The sequence below is a fragment of the Acomys russatus genome, chromosome 27, assembly GCF_903995435.1.
Source record: "Acomys russatus chromosome 27, mAcoRus1.1, whole genome shotgun sequence".
Taxonomy (NCBI): Eukaryota; Metazoa; Chordata; class Mammalia; order Rodentia; family Muridae; genus Acomys; species Acomys russatus.
Window position 1 is genome coordinate 21,642,156 of NC_067163.1, and position 21,224 is coordinate 21,663,379.

The window sequence follows — 21,224 nt, forward strand, 5'->3', positions numbered from 1 at the left end:
GCTACTGTCATTAACTTCATTTTATTGGGAGTGAACAGTTAGTGAGAAACTGAGCAGTGTGTCCAATAATCCATAGCTATTTACTAGTGGGTTTAAGCCAGCAAGACAGCAGACATAGGCTCTCTTGGTGCCTTTTTATTTGTGCCTTTAGATTTTAGAATGAAAGACTACAAAGGATTACCATGGTTTTGAGCATGAAAGGTTTAGCCTCTGGTCCATGTGGTTTAGGTATCACAATTTCAGGAGACAAGAGGGTCAAGCAGGGAGGAGAATTAAGATTTTTCTGTGACTTCACCTGTAACTGGAGAGGCTTCAGGGAGACACACAGCCTGCTCAGACTCAGGGACAGCAGGATTCACCTCTGCCAAGGGAAACAAAGGGCAGAAACAGGAGCTGCTATCAATTGATTTCTTAAAGCATAGAAGGGAATAGGCAGCTGATAATTCAGTATTTTTCAAATTTAGGGTGGCATTAATCAAATCTCTAAGTGAAGTAGACAGAATTATAGGGAGCAGAGAGGATACATAGAGGTCACTGTATGCCGAGTGTCCCAACAGCCACAGCCACTGTCCCAACTCATTTAATTTCTCCTAAAGCTAATAAAATCATGAAGGAGGAGACTCCACAGAGTAGAAAACCTGGGGTTGAAGAATTGGGAAACAAAACAAATTCTTAGCAACGTAGTGATAAAAAAGTAAAGAAAGAAGAATGGATATGGAGACATTTGAACCATCAGACATAAAGTATGCAGAATAAGGAAAAGCAGACTCGATGGATTCCTTTTTCTCTGTTAGAGTTAATGTGGATTAAGGGATATCAGTTCTGTGTGCCGTGCTCAGAGAGAGCATATCTGGAGCAGAGCCAACAACAAGCCTCAAGCCATCAGCCCCAAAGGGAGAGCAGTTGTGAGGGTTGGAAGAGAAGTCCCCCCCTAAGAGATGAGAGCAAAGGTAATGCTCATGGCACTGAGAGATGATATGTCCCAGACAATCAAGAGGAAACCCAGCCATTCAAAGCAAGGAATAGAATTTGTGGGACTAAGAATGGTTGGAAGTTGTGTTTTGTTAAGGAAGACTTGGCTTACAATATATATCATTTTAGAATGTCACCTGCCCCTAAACTCTCTCAAATTTCTCTACTTGATTCTCTCTTAGAGTCTTTATCAATGTTTGAATTGTCTCATTTATAATATTCACCTAGGAGCAATCCTTTTCAAGGGTGCTCATTATCCAGTTTCAACTTGTTATTTTCCAAATGCTTAAAGTAGTTTGTTATACAAAGCACATTCTTTATAGGAATTAATAATAGATATCACTGGGTGAATGAAAGGACTGCTGCGACATCAGCAGCAGATGTAGAAGGTTGAGGAGAGAGGGCAATATTTATGTTTCAGAAATCTGATCCAGGAGATGACATGGCTGTTGGGTGGAGACTGTGGTACATGACTGTTTTTAAACTAGTAGCTTTATGAACTCTAAGAGATAAAGAGAAAGGATCAAAATGGATTTCTAGCTCTAAAGATTTCATAGACATTATGGGTCTGAGCTACTGCCATGAATTGTATAGAGAGAAACCTAGAATGAAAATTGGAAAATTTCTGTGTTTCTCTTCATGGATGGATGGATGGACATTCTAGATCATTTTAAACTTAAATTTTGTGGACTTTGGTGCCATCAGATATTTTGGATATTATTACTGGAATATAAAAGTCCCATGGATGTTATTTGAAGATTGAAGATGGAAGATGTGACTGTAGAAGGCAATAAAGCCAATTCTCTTAGAAGCCTTGACTTTTCCTAGAATTGTTGATGCTGGCAAGCCTTACTATCCCTTAGAGGGTATAGATACATTATGCCAGTCTCATCCTAAGAATCTAGGTCTAAATATTACTTTAGGTTTTTTTTTTCTTAACCATAGACTCTTAAGAGACAGGGTTCTTTGTGGCAGGGCTGTCTTCAATGTGGTTGTTGCCTTGGGATGAGAATGGGACTGGTGTTGGCTCTTCTCTTCCCTTTGGTAGTACTAACAAGTTCAAGCTGACTAGGGCAATATGACTTGTGTGTTCCTTCACTCGCCTATCAGATGGCTAACTGCTTTCTCTTTTATACCAGTCATTTGAAATAGAACCTCTGTTTCTATTTTTTGAAGCTTATTAATATTAAAAGACATAAGAAGTGTGGATGCGGTGGCACCGCCTATAATCACACACTTGGGAAGCAGAGGTAGGAGGGCTATAAGTTCCAGGCCAGCCTGTGCTTATATGACAAGATCCTCTCTCAAAACATGTGACTTAGTTCGGTGATAGAGCAAGAGAAAATGAATTATGTCTAGGAAATGTGAATATGCGAATGAGAGAAAATAATTGTCAGAAAATGTGAATATGCAAATGACTTCTCACAAGTCCATATAGGTCTTAATGGCTATTCTGAAGACTCTTGAGTGCAGAGTAACACAGTGAACTAGGAGAAAACCAGGCTTACTTGAGGTTTCTGCAAAGAAAAGCTGACAGATCTGAACAAGGACATTATGTCCCTGCTGTTGATAAGGACTCCTAGTCCCAGATAAACACAAGCTGTGTTCAGTGAAGCCAAGAGAAATCAGCTTGATGCTCTGACACCACTGATGATCTAAACTAGACAACACTTACAAATGTCTTAAGTAAAATTTGAAAATGAATACTGAATCGGGTTTGAACTGTGGGTCAACCTCTTGTGTGCTAAAGGATTGTATGTATTTGTTTTTTAAAAATATATTTTATTACTTTATTCACATTACATCTCAATTGTTATCCCATCCCTTGTATCCTCCCATTCCTCCCTCTCTCCCATTCTCCCCTTACTCCCCTCCCCTATGACTGTGCCTGAGGGGGACCTCCTCCCCCTGTACATGCTCATAGGGTATCAAGTCTCTTCTTGGTAGTCTGCTATCCTTCCTCTGAGTGCTACCAGGCCTCCCCATCCAGGGGACATGGTCAAATATGGGGCACCAGAGTTCATGTGAAAGTCAGACCCCACTCTCCACTCAACTGTGAAGAACGTTCTATCCTGTCCATTGGCTAGATCTGGGGTTCGAAGTTTACTGCCTGTATTGCCCTTGGGATACCTTCCCACTCTAGTTTTGTTTTCAATGGCTTCATTTATCCACTGTTAGCTTCAAAATGTTACATGGAAATTGCAGAAATAATTCATATAGTTTGAACAGCTTTTATTATAATATTTCACTACCATTGTTATATTTTATGTTTACTACTCTCTATTATGCCTAATTCACAAGTTAAACTTCAATGGAGGCATGGGTGTGTATCTGTCTGGGATCAACCACAACATCTCTTATAGAGTTAGGTACTGCCCAGGATTGCAGGCATTCACGCAACAGCTTGTTATACATTTGTGTTTACACCTCCCCCCAACCCTCCCCCCATCCCCACCTAAAGGGAGGCTTTTGTGCTTCAGTTCTGTGTAACTTCAAAGTCTCAGGTGAATAAAAGATGTGGCTTCATGGTGCTTTGTCTTAAAAAAAAAAAAAGTCCTATTCTTAAATACACAACTTCCCTGCTTTAGTCTCCTGCAGGCCAGGAATATAAGCACACACCACTGTCTTAGTTGGAGTTTCTATTTCTGTAATAAAACACCGTGACCAAAAGTAGCTTGTGAAATAAACGGTTTGTTTTGCTTGTACGTCCACATTATAGTTCTGCCATTAAAGGAAGCCAAGGAAGGAACTCCAGCAGGAACCTGGAGGCAGGAACTGGAACAGAGCATGGAGGGACATTGCTTACTAGCTTGCTCCTTATGGTTTGCTCAGTCTACTTTCTTTTTTTTAAAAAAAATTATTCATTATAATTTATTCATATTATATCCGGAATGTTATCCCCTCGCTTGTAACTTCCCATTCCCACCCTCTCTCCCTCTTCCACCTTATTCCCCTCCCTTAGATCTCTGACACAGGGGCTCTCTTCCCCCACTGTCTGACCACAGCCTATCAGGTCTCAGTCTACTTTCTTTTATGCAGCTTGACCACCTACCTGCCTAGGGTTGTCATCACCTGCAGTAGACTTGAGCCTCCCACATCAATCATTAATCAAGAAAATGCTCAATAGACTTACCTATAGGCCAATCTTAGAGAAGCATTTTCTCAACTGAGAGTCCCTCGTCTTCATTGTTTCTAGCATGTGCCAAGTTGATATAAAACTAAGCAACACAACCATTATGGCTGGGATGGTCTGTCTTTATGGATTGCTATAGAGATTGTTTTTAGTCAGTATATTTTAAACAGACATTATCCACGAGAAGAGTACATCTTTGACCAAAAAAAAAAAAAAAAAAAAAAAGTTGGAAACTACATGGTTTATTGGAGGGGGCACCATGCATGGCTTAGAAACATCTCTCTTCCTTTATAATAGCCTTAACCAATTAGTGTTATTTGAAAATACTTGAGGGTGTGGTGGACTCTTGGTGAGCAGAAAGAGGTAAGAGGAATTTGAAGTTCTGCTTGTCATAGCAATACTCACATGCAGTTGAGTTCTCAAATGGTCAAAGTAGTATGTTCATGGGGTCAAAGTTTCATCCTTCATATTTTTGATCTACTTAGCCATAGAGAAGTAATTAATAACAAGAATAAAAATCTTGTGCCACTTGGGGCTGGCAAGTAAACAGATGTTGGGCTAGAGGACGTCCCATGCTATTGTGATTCCCTATGGTGATGTAAAGAAGGAAGCCGAGTCAGCAATTATTGTTTCATTCCCCTAGGGCTTGACTGAGATTTCATCCTCAATCACCTAAGAGTTAATATACTTCCAAAGCTGTGGTCAGAGTTATGAGCCATTTTCATTATATATATATATATATATAATTTCATTCTCACTCTTTCTGAGAATCTCTCATATGCATACAATGTGTTTTGTCTTTTTGATTGTGAGCCTAGCCTTTAAGAGCTGAGCTCTCTCTTGTTCATGAATGCAACAATCCTATCATATTCATAAAATACTGGTTCATTCTGGCCCTCAACCTTTGTCTCTTATCCTTCCACCAAACTCTGTCCTATGATGGTTTCTGAGCCTTGAGGTGCAGATGTGGGGGTGATGCAGATATTCTATTTATGGATGAGTACTCCACTGACACTTATTTTCTACATTTTTATCAGTTGTCACTTTCTGCCCTAACCTCCATCTGGTGCATGTAGAAAGCTCTCTGATCTGAAGAGCATTTATATTGTAAATAAATTAAAGCATATCAACAAGACATTTATACATGAACCATAATCTCTTGAGATATTTGTTCCTTTTTGTAGATTCATATGTATTCTTGGTGTTCTTTTGTTCTTAACCCGCCCCCACTCCACCCTGATTTTTTTATGTTTGCCAAATATTCTAATAAGTGTTAAGAGTGTAATGATAAATATGACAGCCTTGGGTCCTCAAGCAGTTGACAGTTTATAGCAGTGTTTCCCAACTCACAGACTAGTTTTCACCCATGCCTAGGATTCTTATTTATTTATTGTTCTGTGTTGCAGAAGCCAACCAATCAGATCTTGTCCAGGTTCAAGTGTGGGGACCTATAAGCCCCTCATGATGCCAGCAGTGAGTGTGGAATGTGTTTTTCTCTTTGTGATACATTTACTTATTTAAAAATATTTGCACATCTAGAAAGAACTTCATCCCATTTCCCTCTGTGAGACAACAATCACAGAGCTGGTATAGGTCTGAGCTAGGGACTCTGCATATATGTTATGGTTGTATAGCTTGGTGTTCTTGTGGGACTCCTAACAGTGGGAGTGCCTCTGACTCTTTTGCCTGCTCTTGTGTCCCTTTTCCTCCCACTGGGTTGCCTCATTCAGCCTTGACATGAAGGTTTGTCCTAGTCTTATTGTAACTTGTTAAACCATGTTTGGTTGATATCCCTGGAAGACTTGTTCTTCTCTAAAGGTAAACAAAGGAGGAGTGGATATGGCGGAGAGGGAATGGGGGGACTAGGAGGAGTGCAGGGAGGGGAAACTGTGGTCCAGATATAGTATATGAGAAAATAATAAATAATAAATGATAAATGATAAATTACTCTTCCTTCTGCTATTACATATGCCTTAAAATTATCCATTTATAGTTATTTAAAAGGTAGCATTTTTTAAAAAGGAAGAGTGTGCTAAATAGAAGCTTCTTTAGTTTACTTCTGTAAATTTTATTATTTTAGTATTCTCATATTTGAGTAGAATATGTAAGGCAGATTTAGGGTATATAATTTCTTGGCTATATTAAATAGTATTTTCAACATAGCATTCTAAGCTATTATCTTTAGCATCCTGAATAAAGATGTTACTTCTATTTAGTCTTCTCTGCCACACACACCCAAATTAACCTTAATATATTATTGATCCTATAGACACATTTTATTTAATAAAATTTTCACAATACTTAAAATGTTTAATTATACAATTAAGGGACTCAGCAGGATTTAGCATGGCCTGGCTTCCACCGTCTTCACTCTCCTTTCCCATAACAGCTGCTGAACCCTGAATAGCTCTACTAGTTTTTGTCCTGTCTCTAGAACAAAGTAGGCAGACCCTATGGTTCACATACCTACACTGTGGAGGAACTTCCAAGTGTTTCCTGGGTTTCTCTGACCTTGTGTTACAGATTAATAAACTGGGCTTCTCTTTGCTTCTGTGACAGGCACTTTCTGTGTCCCACTTTGGGTGCTACTTTTTTTTTTTTTTTTTAACAGCAGACCAATTGTTGCTGCTTTGCCAAGAATGACTCTTCTTCCATGTACAAGGAGCCTTCTCTGGCATAACTAATGTCACCTCATTTGGACTTCTGCATGTCTAAAACTTAGGTGCCTCAGTTTAAAGTTCTGCTTATTTGTTGGGCACGATGTGAAGACTTAGGTTTTCTTGCCTTGTCTACTCTAAAGTCTTTATGGATTGTTTTTTCAAAAAAGCAAGCTATCATAGATCATACATCATTACAAGATTGTTCATAATTATGGTACAAACTAGTTGTTCCAGGCACATGCATCTTGTTTAGAATAAGTCATTGACACCATCTTTGATTCCAAAGTCGTTGTCTTCCTTCATGAGAAGAGTTCAATGTTCCCTAAGCAATCCCTTGTCACTGGAGGCCAGATGTAGTGACAAGCACCAATCAAGTGCTGGCTTCTGTCAGTAGTCTAATGTGATCAGCTCTCTGGTGATTGTCCTCTTAGAGGTGAGTTTTCCTTTGTCTTTTGTAAAAGGATGAAGGCTCTTTCTAAAACAGCCAACAGTTAACAAGACAAGACTCCTCCCTAAGAAAACTCGGCACTAAGGGGCAGAAAAGAGAATGATATTTAGAGCTATAACATACTGAGTTTAACTCTGGGTTTTCATCCTGATAAACCTGTCTCAGCGTCAGATTCCAACTCCTTGTGAGGATTAGAATAGATGGTATTTATGTTTGACAAGCCCTATTCCAAACCAGGTCCATATGAAGTTCCTTATCAATGGTCATGCCATAGTTCCCTTTTAGAAAAATTTTTAGAAGTACTTATTCTTGAATTACTGATATTTTTGATAAAAAGGTAGATTCAAAACAGGTGGACCCGAATGCATCTCATTTTTACTAGCTGTTAAAAACATGGCTCTAAACAGAATAGCATTCAAGATAGATAGTTCTAGTTTCTTTGTATCTTCTTACATGTTCTGGAAGTTCTGCAATTTGTAGTATGGTCACTTAAAATTCTTTGTTTTCTCTGGCCATTTTGGCATGTTCATTGGTGTCATCTCATCTTTGTTCAGTCCTTGTCTAGGCAGTCATGTTGGTGAGACTTTATGGGCGTAGCTTCTGATAAAAGCAGGAGACACAATCTGGCAGCAAACTTCCTGGTCCTCTGCCTCTTACAGTCTTTCCATTCCCTCTTCCACAGTGACGCCTGAGCCTTAAGGGAGGGAGTGTTTTATAGATGTGTCCCTTGGAAATGGGCTCTACGCTCTGCATTTTGACTAGTTGTGGTTCTCTGTAATGGTCTGTGTCTGTTGCAAAGAGACGTTTCCTTGATGAGGGGTGATGGCTACACTATTATGATCTTGAAAAGCAAATGAAAATTTTAAAAAATATACACATTTACCTCCTCTGAGGCAATAGCCTGTGTCCTATCATTGTAGCTATTGAAGATGCTGTTCAAAAAAAGATCTTTCAACTTTGGGTTTTTAGACAAAACTAGAACAAAACACCTGTCTTCTTAGAAATTTACTATATTGGGAAAAACAGATGAGACTATACTACATGGGCTTCAATTCTCATGCTTATATTAACTTACATAATTGTATTGTTCAATCCCATATCCTAGTATTGAATGTGACATTAAACTGTTCAATTTTTCATTCATTTTTACATACGGTCATTATATAGCCCAGTCTGGCTTTGAACTCACGATCCTCTCCTATCTCCCTCAGCCTCCCAAGGGCTGGGATTATAGGCATAAACTGATCTGGGCCAGCAGGTCATTCTTTAGTCTCCTGGTCCATGAGATCAGAAAGATGAGGAGAAAGTTCAGGATTAGGAGACCTTGCATAAGCTATGCCTTGTTTCAAGCGAGCTTATTAAGAAGTACAGCATCTTCTACAGTATTTTCAGGGGAGCAAACTGGGACAGAGTTATCAAACTATCACACAATAGGACTAACTTAGCAGAAAGCTAATAAAGCCATGTTTCCCAAGGGGAATGCAGTATCTTAAGAACATTACAGGCAGAGCATACAGCACCCTTGGGACTGATTACCATAACCCTGTGTGGTAGGACATGGGAAGAGTTGGGATTTGAGGACCTGAAGCCACAGCTCTCCTAAAGCCCTAGTGCAGGCCATTACTGCTTCTGCCAAGCATACTCCTGGTTTTTAGAGAAAGAGCTCTGTCCTTTCTCCATATATCAAGACCTCAAGGAAAGCTTCCATTGATCATTTCAGATCTCCACAGTAGGCACCAGACACAATTAAAACATGTATTTTTTTCTTAAAGTAGGGAAATACATTTCTCTCCCTAACAGTTGGTGACTTTCTCTATTATTGAGAAGTTTGGGGATGGCAGGGAAAAGTCACAGAATTAGAATATACAAGAACGTGTTCTGCCCTCACTGAAGTTCAAAGTATAAATGATAATGATTTGAATAAGAACACCGGGTTGAGAGCAAATTCATTCCTTTTTCATAAACTCTACTTAGGCCATGGTGCTCAATTCCCGTGGCGCAGCTCAGAGTGCAATGATCTCAGTGATAACGTGACAAAAAGGGGTGGAGAGCACCTGAGACATCTGTGAACAGTGTTTTCACTCCAAGATATTTGGAGCAGAAAAGCAAGAAAGCATACTCACACATTTGTGATGACATATGCCCTGGAGAATACAGTAAAACAAAGAGTAGCTGCCTCTAGTGAGACAGAGTGCTCGAGGCTGAGTTGAAACAAGGTGACTCAATGAGAATTGTGTGTGTGTGTGTGTGTGTGTGTGTGTGTGTGTGTGTGTGTGTGTGTAACACAGTATTGATTTTGGAGCATTTTTGAATATGTTGCCTATTTGTTGATGAATAGAAAATAATAATAGTGTGTTCCTTGATGTTTTGGCTGTAAGCCTAGTGTTTAATGGCTGAACTATCTTTCTGGCATGTTGATTTTTTTTCTTTCTTGTAGCTGTGTTTTGTCCAGCCTTCTCAGGCACAGCCAGGATGTGAGTATGGTGTGCTTCCTTTCCAGATCTGCACTCTTTCTCTAAGGCCCTGGCCCACAGTCAGCAGCACTCTCCATGTCCTCAGCACCATTCTGAGGAGTAGGCCTGTGTGCACATCTGGGAGGTCACTCTCAGCCTTGTTCTTCTCTTTTAGTTAATTATGTACATTGAGAAAATATTAATGTCATCATCATCATCTCCACCCCCCCAAAAAAGAGAGAAAACCACGAATAATAGAATAATTCACACCAGCAACCTACTGATGCCTTTTGCTTTCACAGCAGGGTGAAATTCAAGGCCCTTCTGAAAATTTGCTGTTGTCAAATGTCCTCTGCTCACTCTTTTTTTCTTTTTCTCTTTCTTTCTTTCTTTCTTTCTTTCTTTCTTTCTTTCTTTCTTTCTTTCTTTCTTTCTTTTCTTTCTTTCTTCGTTTCTTTTCTTTCTTCTTTCTTTCTTTTTCTTTTCTTTCTTTCTTTCTTTCTTTCTTTCTTTCTTTCTTTCTTTCTTTCTTTCTAGAAGCCCCTCCCTCACTTGAGCTTGTCAGTAGGTAGAGGAGTAGAAACAGAAACTTGGAAAGAGGATCTGTGCAAAGGGCATATAGTCTGGGCACAAAGGAGCATGTGAGTCAGAACCGAAGGCTGTCTGAGGTCACAGGTTTCTCGATCCCAGTGTTATCAGCCGTCAGCTGTGCTTCCCTGGCCTTTGTGTTCCTTCTTCTTCCAGAAGGAAGATGCTCCACCTTCTCTACACCTGCCATACGCCATCCAAGGAGTTACCTCAGCATGCATTCTGGGTCAGGGGAGACACTGCATTGTGTATTAGTCCATTTTCCATTATTATGTTAAAATACATGTAAAAGAAAAGGGGGTTAATTAGATAATAGTTCTGCGAGTTTCAAGTCTAATACTCAGTGGCCGCCTTCGTTTGGTCTCTGGTGAGGTGCTGCTGGGCATCATGACAAACGCCAGGAGCAGGTACAGCAATAAGAGCATGAACAGCAGTGAGGGGTCTGATTTTTATTTTTTTTGAGGCAGGTTTTTTTTTGGTGTAGCACCGGCTGTCCTGGAACTCACTCTGGAGACCAGGTTGACCTTGAACTAAGAGAGCCACCTGCCTCTGCCTCCTGAGTGCTAGGACCTGCCTGGTGAGGCATCTGATCTTAAATAGGAAGCCATGGAGTTTTAGAGATCCTATAGTCATTTCCAGGGGCATGCCTCAATGACCCAAGGACTTCCCACTAGGCCTCACTCTTAAAGGCATCATCTTTTGTCATACTGCCATACGAGGACAAAGACTCTGATATATAACTTGGGCAAAACTGCATCCAAATCATAGCACAATTAAATCTATTCTTCTGTCTATTGCTCCTAACCTCAGGACATAAGATTGAAGGCACAAAGCCATCAACTGTGGAGTCTTCAGACCCTTTACGGTGTTTGTGGGTAAATTATGAAGCCAGTTTGTGAATGATTTTTTTTTTTTACATTTGTAAAGTGGACACAATTATAATCTTTACTTTATAGGGTTGTTGTGAGGTTTATGGAGTTAAATGAGACCACATATGTAAAGGGGTTATCAGAACAACTGGGATATTGTGGTCCCTTTTAAAATCATTGCATTATTAAGAAGCAAACCATTTGGTGAATGAACAAGAAGGTGGCCATATGCCTAATACAATCTCCTGTTTCTCCATTATATCTCTTCCAGAATATCCCTAGTCAGTGTTTTCTCTATCACCAGATTTCTTGTTGTCTTTAAAGAGGCGTTGCTCCCAGAACTCTGGGCTTCAAGGTGCCCTGTTTGGAGGATTAAATTACAGTCCTCTGGAATTTTCTCTGTACTTAGCGAAACAGCACACCAGGCTTAGACTATAGCGTGCTGAACCATCACTCTTGCTAGAGGAATTGCAGCAGGTATGACTACAATCAAATGGGATATCCAGAACTCTTCATATGCTCCACATTTTCAGAATGAGCTGGGCTAAGAGTTATAGGAAATGCTAAGGTAAGTTAGTCCAGAGAAATACATTTTGTAATTAAAAAAATTTTTTTACTAATTTATTCTTGTTACATCTCAATGGTTATCCCATCCCTTGTATCCTCCCATTCTTCCCTCCCTCCTATTTTCCCCTTATTCCCCTCCGCTATGACTGTTCCTGAGGGGGATTTTCTCCCCCTGTATATGCTCATAGGGTATCAAGTCTCTTCTTGGTAACCTGCTATCCTTCCTTTGAGTGCCACTGGGTCTCCCCCTCCAGGGGACATGGTCAAATATGAGGCACCAGAGTTCGTGTGAAAGTCATACCCCACTCTCCACTCAGCTGTGGAGAATGTTCTGTCCATTGGCTAGATCTGGGTAGGGGTTTAAAGTTTACAGCCTGTATTGTCCTTGGCTGGTGTCTTAGTTGAGCAGGACCCCTGGGCCCAAATCTGTCTATCACAATGTTCTACTTGTAGGTTTCTAGGACCCTCTGGATCCTTCTACTTTGCTATCCTCCCATGCTTTTCTCATCTAGAGCCCCAATAGGATGTCCTCCCCTCTGTCCCAGTTTCCTGGTAAGTGAAGGCTTTCTTGGGACATGTCCCTTGGGCTAGTATGCAGATATAAGTGAGTATATACCATTTGATTCTTTCTGCTTCTGGGTTAACTCACTCATTATGATCATTTCTAGCTCAATCTATTTGTCCACAAATTTCGGAAATTCCTTGTTTTTAATAGCTGAGTAGTATTCCATAGTGTATATGTACCACAGTTTCTTTATCCATTCTTCTACTGAGGGACACTTAGGCCTCCTTAGTCATCAGGGAAATGCAAATCAAAACAATTCTGAGATTCCATCTTACACCCATCAGAATGGCTAAGATCAAAAATTCAAGTGACACCACATGCAGGTGAGGATGTGGAGAGAGAGAAACACTCCTTCATTACTGGTGGGAATGCAAACTAGTACAGCCACTTTGGAAATCTATCTGGTGCTATCTCAGAAAAATGGGAATAGGGCTTCCTCAAGACCCAGCTATTCCACTCCTTGGAATATACGCAGAAGATGCTCCAGCACACAACAAGAAAATTTACTCAACCATGTTCATAGCAGCCTTATTTATAATAGCCAGAACATTTTGTAATTTTTTAAAAATATATTTTATTAATTTATTCATATTACATCTCAATTGTTATCTAATCCCTTGTATCCTCCCATTCCTCCCTCCCTCCCATTTTCCCCTTACTCCCCTCCCCTATGACTGTGACTGAGGGGGATTTCCTTCCCCTGTATATGCTCATAGGGTATCAAGTCTCTTTTGGTAGTCTGGTATCCTTCCTCTGAGTGCCACCAGGTCTCCTCATCCAGGGGATGTGGTCAAACAGGGGGCACCAGAGCTCGTGTGAAAGTCAGAGAAATATTTTTATGCCAAGAAACTCTTTAGTAGATCCATGTCTCATAGGTGAACATCTAATATATATCAGACATTGTACCAAGCATTGGTATACAGAGATGAATGAAGGAGACAGGGGCCTGGCCCTTTGTGGGACTCATTGTTAAGCAGGGTCAGAATGACTAATAAGCAGGTAAACAAACCCATCAATACCCAGACTATTACAGCATGTTGATAGCATACAAAAAAACAGCTGACTATTATAAGGAACTATGGGGGAAGATTGAAGAATATATATCTTAACTGAAGTTAAAAATTGAAGGTGTGACTTCAAGGACAAGAGGGAAGTCACTAAAAGCGAATTCCTTATAAAAGGAGTGGCAAAACAAAGGTGTAATGTAGGGATGGTATTGGGGACTGAAAAGAGGAAGTTAGGATAGGATGCTATGAAGCGGGGAGGAGTGAGTCAAAATAAGTGGAAGATGAGAAAGGGGAGACGTCAGGTGTAAGCTTTCTGCCTGCGGTACTGAGTTTGAGAATGAACATGGAGAAAGTAGGAAGTGGCTTGAAAGGACATCATAGAGCAAAACTCTTTGTCTCCTCTGTCTTTCTCTTTCATTCTTCCTGTTCTATCTTTTCCTTCTTTCTCCCCCGCCCCCCATCTCCAGTTATCTCACAAGCACACGTACTGGAATTGAAGCACCAGAGATACGAGGCTAAACAAGAGAGCAAAATATTCCCCTTGGTGCCTCATTTTTGGTCAGCTTGACACAATCTAGACTCTGCACAAAGAACCTTAGTGGAGACCATGCCTCCATCATATTGGCCTCCAGGTAAGTCTGTGGTGGCATTTTCTTGATTAATGATTGATATTAGAGGGCCCAGGGCACCTTGGATTGTGTCATCCCTGCAGAAGAGGTTCTGGGTCATATAAGAAAGAACACTGAACGAAACAGGAAGCAAATTAGTAAGCAGAATTGCTCTGTAGTCTCTGCTCTTGTTCCTGCCTGGGCTTCCTGCCCTAACTTTCCTTCATCCTGCTGTAAGATGAAATAAACCCTTTCCCCACCAAGTTCTTTTAGATAACGGTGCTTATCATAGCAGTAGATAATACATGGTCCCTACTATTGTTGTCAGAGGGATGCTGACCTCCTTAAGGAATGGTAGTGAAGATGGGGGATACTGATGGACTTGCAGCCTCTTCTCCTACTCCACGACCCCACACATCAACTCACAACACTTCTACTGTTGTTATTTCATTTGCTCCCAACTCATACAAAGCCATTTCTTGAGCTCTCCTGCCCGGTTCCCTGCTACTTAGATGTCATCTGATTCCATGATTCTCATCTTCCAAAATGATGATGATGATAAAATGAAGAGAAAAGCTTGAAAGCTGAAATGAACAGAGGAATTAGAACACAGATCAAAGGAGGGGCAAAAGTGCTTATGAAGACTGGGAGATGGCAAAAGGCCAACATTAGTGTGCTGTCTCATGAAAAGGATGGATTAGCATGATTTACTTGAAGAGATTAGGTGTAGGATTTTACAAACTCAATTTCCTTATAAATCTTTAGATTTTCACACCAGTGGTGGCTTGAACCTTTGACCTTCTGCTTTAGTCCTAATAAAAATGCAATGTAGCATAAGGAGCATCATAATTAGAATTTTGGTTCCAGAAAGACAAAAGAGAGCAGGTGATTCCCCATAGGGACAGCTCTCTTGTAGCCACTAGCTTTCAGTGACTCTGGGAGCTTAATACTCTGTCTAGTTTAAATTCAACTATACTGAAGGTGTGACCTACACAGGAGTTTTAAAAATATCATAAAAATAAGAATGTAAACTACCTCACTTATGATTTGTGTACTGGTTTTTATGTTGAGATAATATTTTGTGTTTTCAGGCAAATACATAAAATTAATTTTAACTATTTCTATCTATTGCAAATATGACTGCCAAAACTTAAAAATTATATTCATGGCTCATATTTATACTAGACAGATAGCACCACTATAAATAATATGAAGAACTGACTCTAATTTAAGCATGGTGCTTAAATGTATGTAACTAGCATGTTTTCATTAGAAAACAAGATATATATGGACTTTGTTTAAAATCATATAATTGGATAGAGACAGAGATAGTTTCTATCATCCTGTATTTAGAACTCACATGTATTTATTGTCTGTCTGTCTGTCTGTCTGTGTATCTTTCTTTGTTCTTCTCTCATACAATACCTCCATCCACTCCTCTCAGTATACCTTCAATTTTCCTCTCCCTCAGATTTACTCCTCCTCTGTTTCCCTTCAGAAAAGAGCAGGCCTTCCTGGGATCTCAACCAAATATGCCATAAAAAGGTACAATAGGACTAAAGCACAAACCCTCATATTGGGGCTAGGTGAGGCAATCCAGTAGGAGGAAAAGAAGAGAGGAAAGAGAGACTCCCCCAACTCCCACTGTTAGACGTCTCACAAGAGCACCAAGCTAACTACTATAACATATATGCAGAGCAGCTAGCACAAACCTGGGCAGGCTCTTGATTACTCTATTTTCTCGACTCTTGGTTTCATTTTGAGAGTTATTAGACAGGCATAAAGGAGCCAACAAGGATTTGGTGACTCTATTAATTAGCAATTTTAGATCATAAGAAACAAAGAAACTCATATTACTCAGAATGGTAAGACTTGGGATAGAAAATGAAGCAGAATTGTAAGAATAACTTTTATTCCCTGTCTCAATTGTTGTCTGGGAGGCTTACTGCCTCCTTCTGCTGACCTAGGCATAGTCCTGGAAACTTCTAGCCTCTGTATAGTCTAATGTAGGCCTAGAATGTTTTCAGCCTCTGAGACTTTCGGCTTAATGAGTTCACCCTTATGTGTTCTTTCTGAGCTCTGGGCTGGCTGGATAAACTTAGCTGTTCTGGCTTAAACTCTTCTCCCATCTGATTTATTTAACCTGGCTTCTCTCTCAGCCCAGAATTGCTCTGCTTGGCCTCAAACTAACTCAGCAATCTGCTCTAATCTTCTGGCTTCTTTCTTTTTCTGGTTCGTTCCATCTTCACATGAGTTCTCTCTCTCTGCAACCCATCTCTCTATTACTGTCCTGGTAAAAACTGCCTCCTCTCTCTGTAAAACTGCCTCTTAAGTAGCTTCCCTTTCCTCTCTCTTCTTGTGAGAGTTGGGCATATCCTATTCTGTCAAATCTTTTCTGATTTGTCTCCTTTTCTGCCACTGAATTAGACATCAATTTCAAACATGGGTGCTTCCTTCTACAAATTAACTTGACCTTCATTGTTTGGGATTAAAGGCATGGACCTAAGCTTTTCTTTACCTGATACTTGGTTTATACCAGGCTGGGCTTGAACTTAGATCTGTTTGCCTCTGTCTCCTGGATTAAAGGCATGTTTGTATTCCAGCTAGATCACAAAGACCTAGAAGATCTTTGGATGTGGTCTCTTGCCAGAATAGCCAGGTTCTGAATTAACATTCCTCTAACAGAATTCTATCAACAAAATTGTTAGATTTTATGGAGAACTTGAAGCTTATTCAGGATAACACAGGGCTTTGCAGGGTACCTAATATTGCTTTGATGATCCACCTAATGACATTTTGATCAAGAATCTACATACACAGTGGTGGTCCGAAGGGCTAAGACAGAATGGATCACTCCTTATTTTCTAATGCTGTTCCCAGCTCCTGTAGAGTTACAGCATGATACAGTACCCGTGTTTGTGGGTCTGCTAGGGTAATCAGGCCTACTGTGTGGCAGTGGTATAACCTACAACATACATAGTTATGTACATAATGCTTGATAATTATAAGTACCTTATAGCTGGTGGGCTGTAGAGAGACCTCAGTAAGACAAAGCATGAGGGCCTGAGTTTCCTCCTGAGCATACACATAAGTCAGGTATGGTTGTATGTACATGTAATCCCCAATGCTGTGGAGGTAGTAAGCCCTGGTGCCCACTGGCCAGCCAGCTTAGCCTAATCAGTGAGTCTCTTGCCCCAGTGAGAGACCCTGTCTCAAAAAACAAGATGGATAGCACCTGAGGACCAATGAACCTGAGGTTTTTTCCTTGTCTCTACACACATGCTTGTCATGCAGATGCATACACACACACACACACACACACACACACACACACACACACACACACACACGAAACATAAAAAGCTTATATATTTATTATGTTACATTTTATTAATAATTTAAAACGTACTTCTATTTATAAGAAGCTGTTTAGTAGGTACGCATGATGGTGCAGACCTATAACTCTACACTTGGGAAGTTGAGGAAAGATAATAAAGGGAATCAAGACCAGGCTAGGCTGTAGAATGAGACTATCTCTAGAAAATTTCTTTTTCTTGGTTGTGAGGCAGTATACCTTTTGCTATCTGCAGCAGCCTATATAGTTGATGTTTGTTTATTGCATCTTTTGACTGCAACATTTATCTCCTTCTTAACTTAATCTCATATTCTTTTAATCATATCCCCTACACACAAAATACCCACTGTAGCCAGTAAGAGGCTATGCTGAGTGATGGACTGGAAGTAGAATTGTATGTGCGTATGAAGACCTACAGAGGTGGAGAGTCAGGGGTGCTTGTGGCTTACCAGTCACTGTGCTCTATTCTGTCACAGCCACAATCTCAAATAACAGGAAGAGAGCCACAGAAACTGTTGAGGGATCTGTTTTATTAAACCAATGTATGTTAGACATGGAGAAACCTTGATGCTTGGACTGAAGACCACACATGGAAATCTGTGTGCGCTCAGCACTGTCCCCATTGCCGCCAATGGGAAAAGCTTGCCTGCCCAGGTGAATGGAAAGGTTTAAACAGGTTATAATGTGTAAGTTACTTCTCGTCCTGGGAATCATTATCACGCAGCATGAAAAGTGCACACTGAGTCTCTAGGTGCTGAAGTGAAGGCAGCTGACGGGTTTCTGGAAACTCCATACAAGCTGATTATAGAGGGAATTACTTGCCAGAACAAATTTGATGAGCATGGTTTGCAGAGCCAACGAGATCAATCTGCTGCACCCTGAGGCTGAGGTGTGAACCATGCTGTTCTGTCTAGGCCTGTATAAGCATTGTCTGTGGCATTTGCACAAATGGTAACTTTGCCTAACAGCACATTTCTCAGAAACTATTTCTGTCTTTGAGTGACCCACTACAGTGTAAGACAGGACTCTCAGGCAACCACACTTGCCTTTTGTATTCTTTTGCCTCGTTCTTAATCTACAATAGACTGGCACTGCCATGGATTTTTTTTTTTAATTTTGGTCACGACTGACTAGTTGCTTTCTCTCAGCATATGTCTTATTTGGCTTCTGTGAATCTTGTTGTCTATGATTTATAGTCTGGTTGTGATCCATAGGCAGCTGGATTGGTTGAGCCTGATGCATTCCAAGAAGATTGGTTCTAGTAAGGAGGAGACATTTCTGCCAACCTCCCTAAGACACTGGCCTTATGTCTAGCTACATTTGGGACAATATCCATCACTATTTGACTGCTATGGAAAACATTACAAATTCCCATGACCCAAATCATAATATAATAGAAAGATTTATTATATCACTAGGTCTATTTGGCCTGTCTTTCATTCGCTATTTCTTTTTTCTGAGTGTCTATTATGTGCTAGGCCTTTCTTATGACACACAGAAAACAGATAATGAAAACAAGAGCAAAGACCCATTCTCTCATGGAAATTACAGCCTATCTGGGGGAGATACTAATAAATATACCAAATAGAGTATAAATGTTTTTAGAAGGTAAAGTGTATGGAAAAGAATTTAGGATAGAATAAAGAAATTAGCAGTATGGCGAGAGCAAGACAGAAGTCTCATTGTGGCTAGTATAGGCAAGGGGAAAAGGCTAGGGTTCCTGGAGCAGAATGAAATGGGAGAGAGGAAGAGATTGAATGAGGTTGATTTAGAAGTAGTGTTTGTAAGGATTGTGGATCACATTTTCTCTGAGTTTATACTGAGTATAGATATCCCTGAGGATTAAAAATTTTAGATTATTTTTAAGTGTACGAGTGGTTTGCTTACATGTATTTATGTATACTGTATGCATGCTTGAGGAACTTAGAGGCTAGAAGAAGGCATCAGATGCTGTGTGACTAGAGTTTAAGACAGTTGTAAGCTACCACATGGGTGCTGGAAATCAAATCTGGCTCCCATAAAAGAGCAGCAGGGTGGTTCGACTAGTTCCCAGGGGCTGGAGTATTGCTGTGATTAGCCTGACCATGTTTTTGTTTGGAGGAATGTGGATTTTGGGAGTGAGGGGATCTGTCGCTTGCCCCATGCCATCATATAGCAGACAAGAGACAGGAATGGGTCTCTCACACTCACACTCTTGGGGCCAGCTCACCCATACCCACACCTCCAAGGCCAGCTCTGCTGTGCTGCCCAGGTAAGGTACAGGACTTGTTCTCCTGAGTGTTGCAGCAGGTGAGTGGCAGGGACATCTTTTCTGCTCTGATGACCTCAGGGCCAGGTCTTGACTTCCATAGGTGGCAAGGGGTGGGGATGGCATCTCTCTCTCTCTCATTCATGTCACTACATGGCAGACATGTGGTGGAACCAGTTCTCTCCGCCTCCCCCCTCAGACTTTGCTTGTCCAGGCAAGGTTCAGGGCCTGTTCTCTGGAGTGCTGCAAGGGGCATGGCCAGCTCTCTTGCTCTCATGGCCCCAGGGCCATTTCTCTAGCCTGCTTCTATCAGTGGTGAGGGATGAGCGGACAGGAGGGTATCTCTCCCTCATCCATACCATTTTATGGGAGATGAGTGGTAGAGCCAACTTTCCCTTGTTGAACCCTGGGGACTGGCTCACCCACAACTCTTGCAATATGCAGGGCCCGCTCTCTGAGTATAGCAGCTGTCTAGGGCAAGGTTCAGTCCCTGTGCTCTCATGCCTCCAGGGCTAGCTTTCCCACAATGTCCGAGGAAGGGATGAGGCCAATTCTGGAAAGTCCTCAGATATTGACATGTCTCCGGCCAGCAGCCCAGCCCAGGGATTTTTCATTTGGTCTTTTGTAGTAACAACCCCCTGCTTCTGCAGGCCCATGGGACCAGATGTGGCATCCAGTGGCAGCATAGGCCAGGAATCTACCATGGTCCCAGATGGCATCACCGCCTACTTACATTGGGCCATTCCTCACTACCCTCGATGCTTCAGTTCTGTCTCTCTTTATTGTGTCAGCATCTTTGTTTTCTATTTCTCTACTACTTACTTGCTTCTCTTAGAGATGCCTAGGGTCTCTGGGGACATTTCAGGAAGTCGTCTAAGGAGTGCTATGTCCCTATTGTGCAGTATGGTGCAGGTCAGGAGTCATCTTGAGCATGATCTGCCATCCCAGGCCTGTGTGGTGCACAACTGGTGGTTGTCTCAGGCTAGCTCCTTTCCCAGGCCCCATGGCACCTATCTGGTAGTCATCTTGGGGCTCACTCCTTGCCAGACCTGCCCACGTGGCTCCATGTGAGGGTCATCTGTCTTGGTCTCACTCTTGCATTGATCCCTCAGTCCAAGGTGGGGTTCTTCTGGTCTCTGGTTTGCTCCTGGTCCTAGGAACTATTGGAGGCCTGCTGGCACAGGATTGGTGGTTGTCTCAGGCTCGCTTTTTTTTTTTTTTTTCAGGTTATGTTAGGTTACGAATGATGTAGATGTTCATAGGTAAGAACACTGAATGTAGACATAGCTTCTTCTCTCTCTGCTATCTACTGACAAATATGATTTCAAGACTGGCTATTGGCAGGATGTAGTTACCATGGAGATAAGACATGGTATTGTTCACTTCCTTTGAATGTAAGGAAAAACAAATTTAGGTTACATTGGATCAATACAAATGTAGCACACAGGCAGAAATGCAGAGGAAACCATGATCATGTGAGTTAATGTTTACAGCTGAATTCTGGGTTTAAAATTTATTTTTATTTCATATTTTGTTTTAAATATAAATCCTCCAAGATCCTCCCCAACTCAAATAGCTATCCCTTTTCTTTTTCTTTATTATTATTACATACATGTGTATAATTATATATATTATATACTAACATAAAATATGACCTCTTGAGTCTGTTTTTATTGTTTGTATGTATATAGTTTCAGGACTGATCATTCTTTATTCAACAACCTACACAGGGGCTTATCTCTGAGAGAAGC

General features: G+C 40.9%; 1 pseudogene; it reads right to left on the reverse strand.

Annotated features, from left to right (window-relative positions):
• Nucleotides 1-20,701: 20,701 nt before the first annotated feature.
• On the reverse strand, nt 20,702-20,818 carry LOC127210362 (uncharacterized; annotated as a pseudogene).
• Nucleotides 20,819-21,224: the final 406 nt, after the last annotated feature.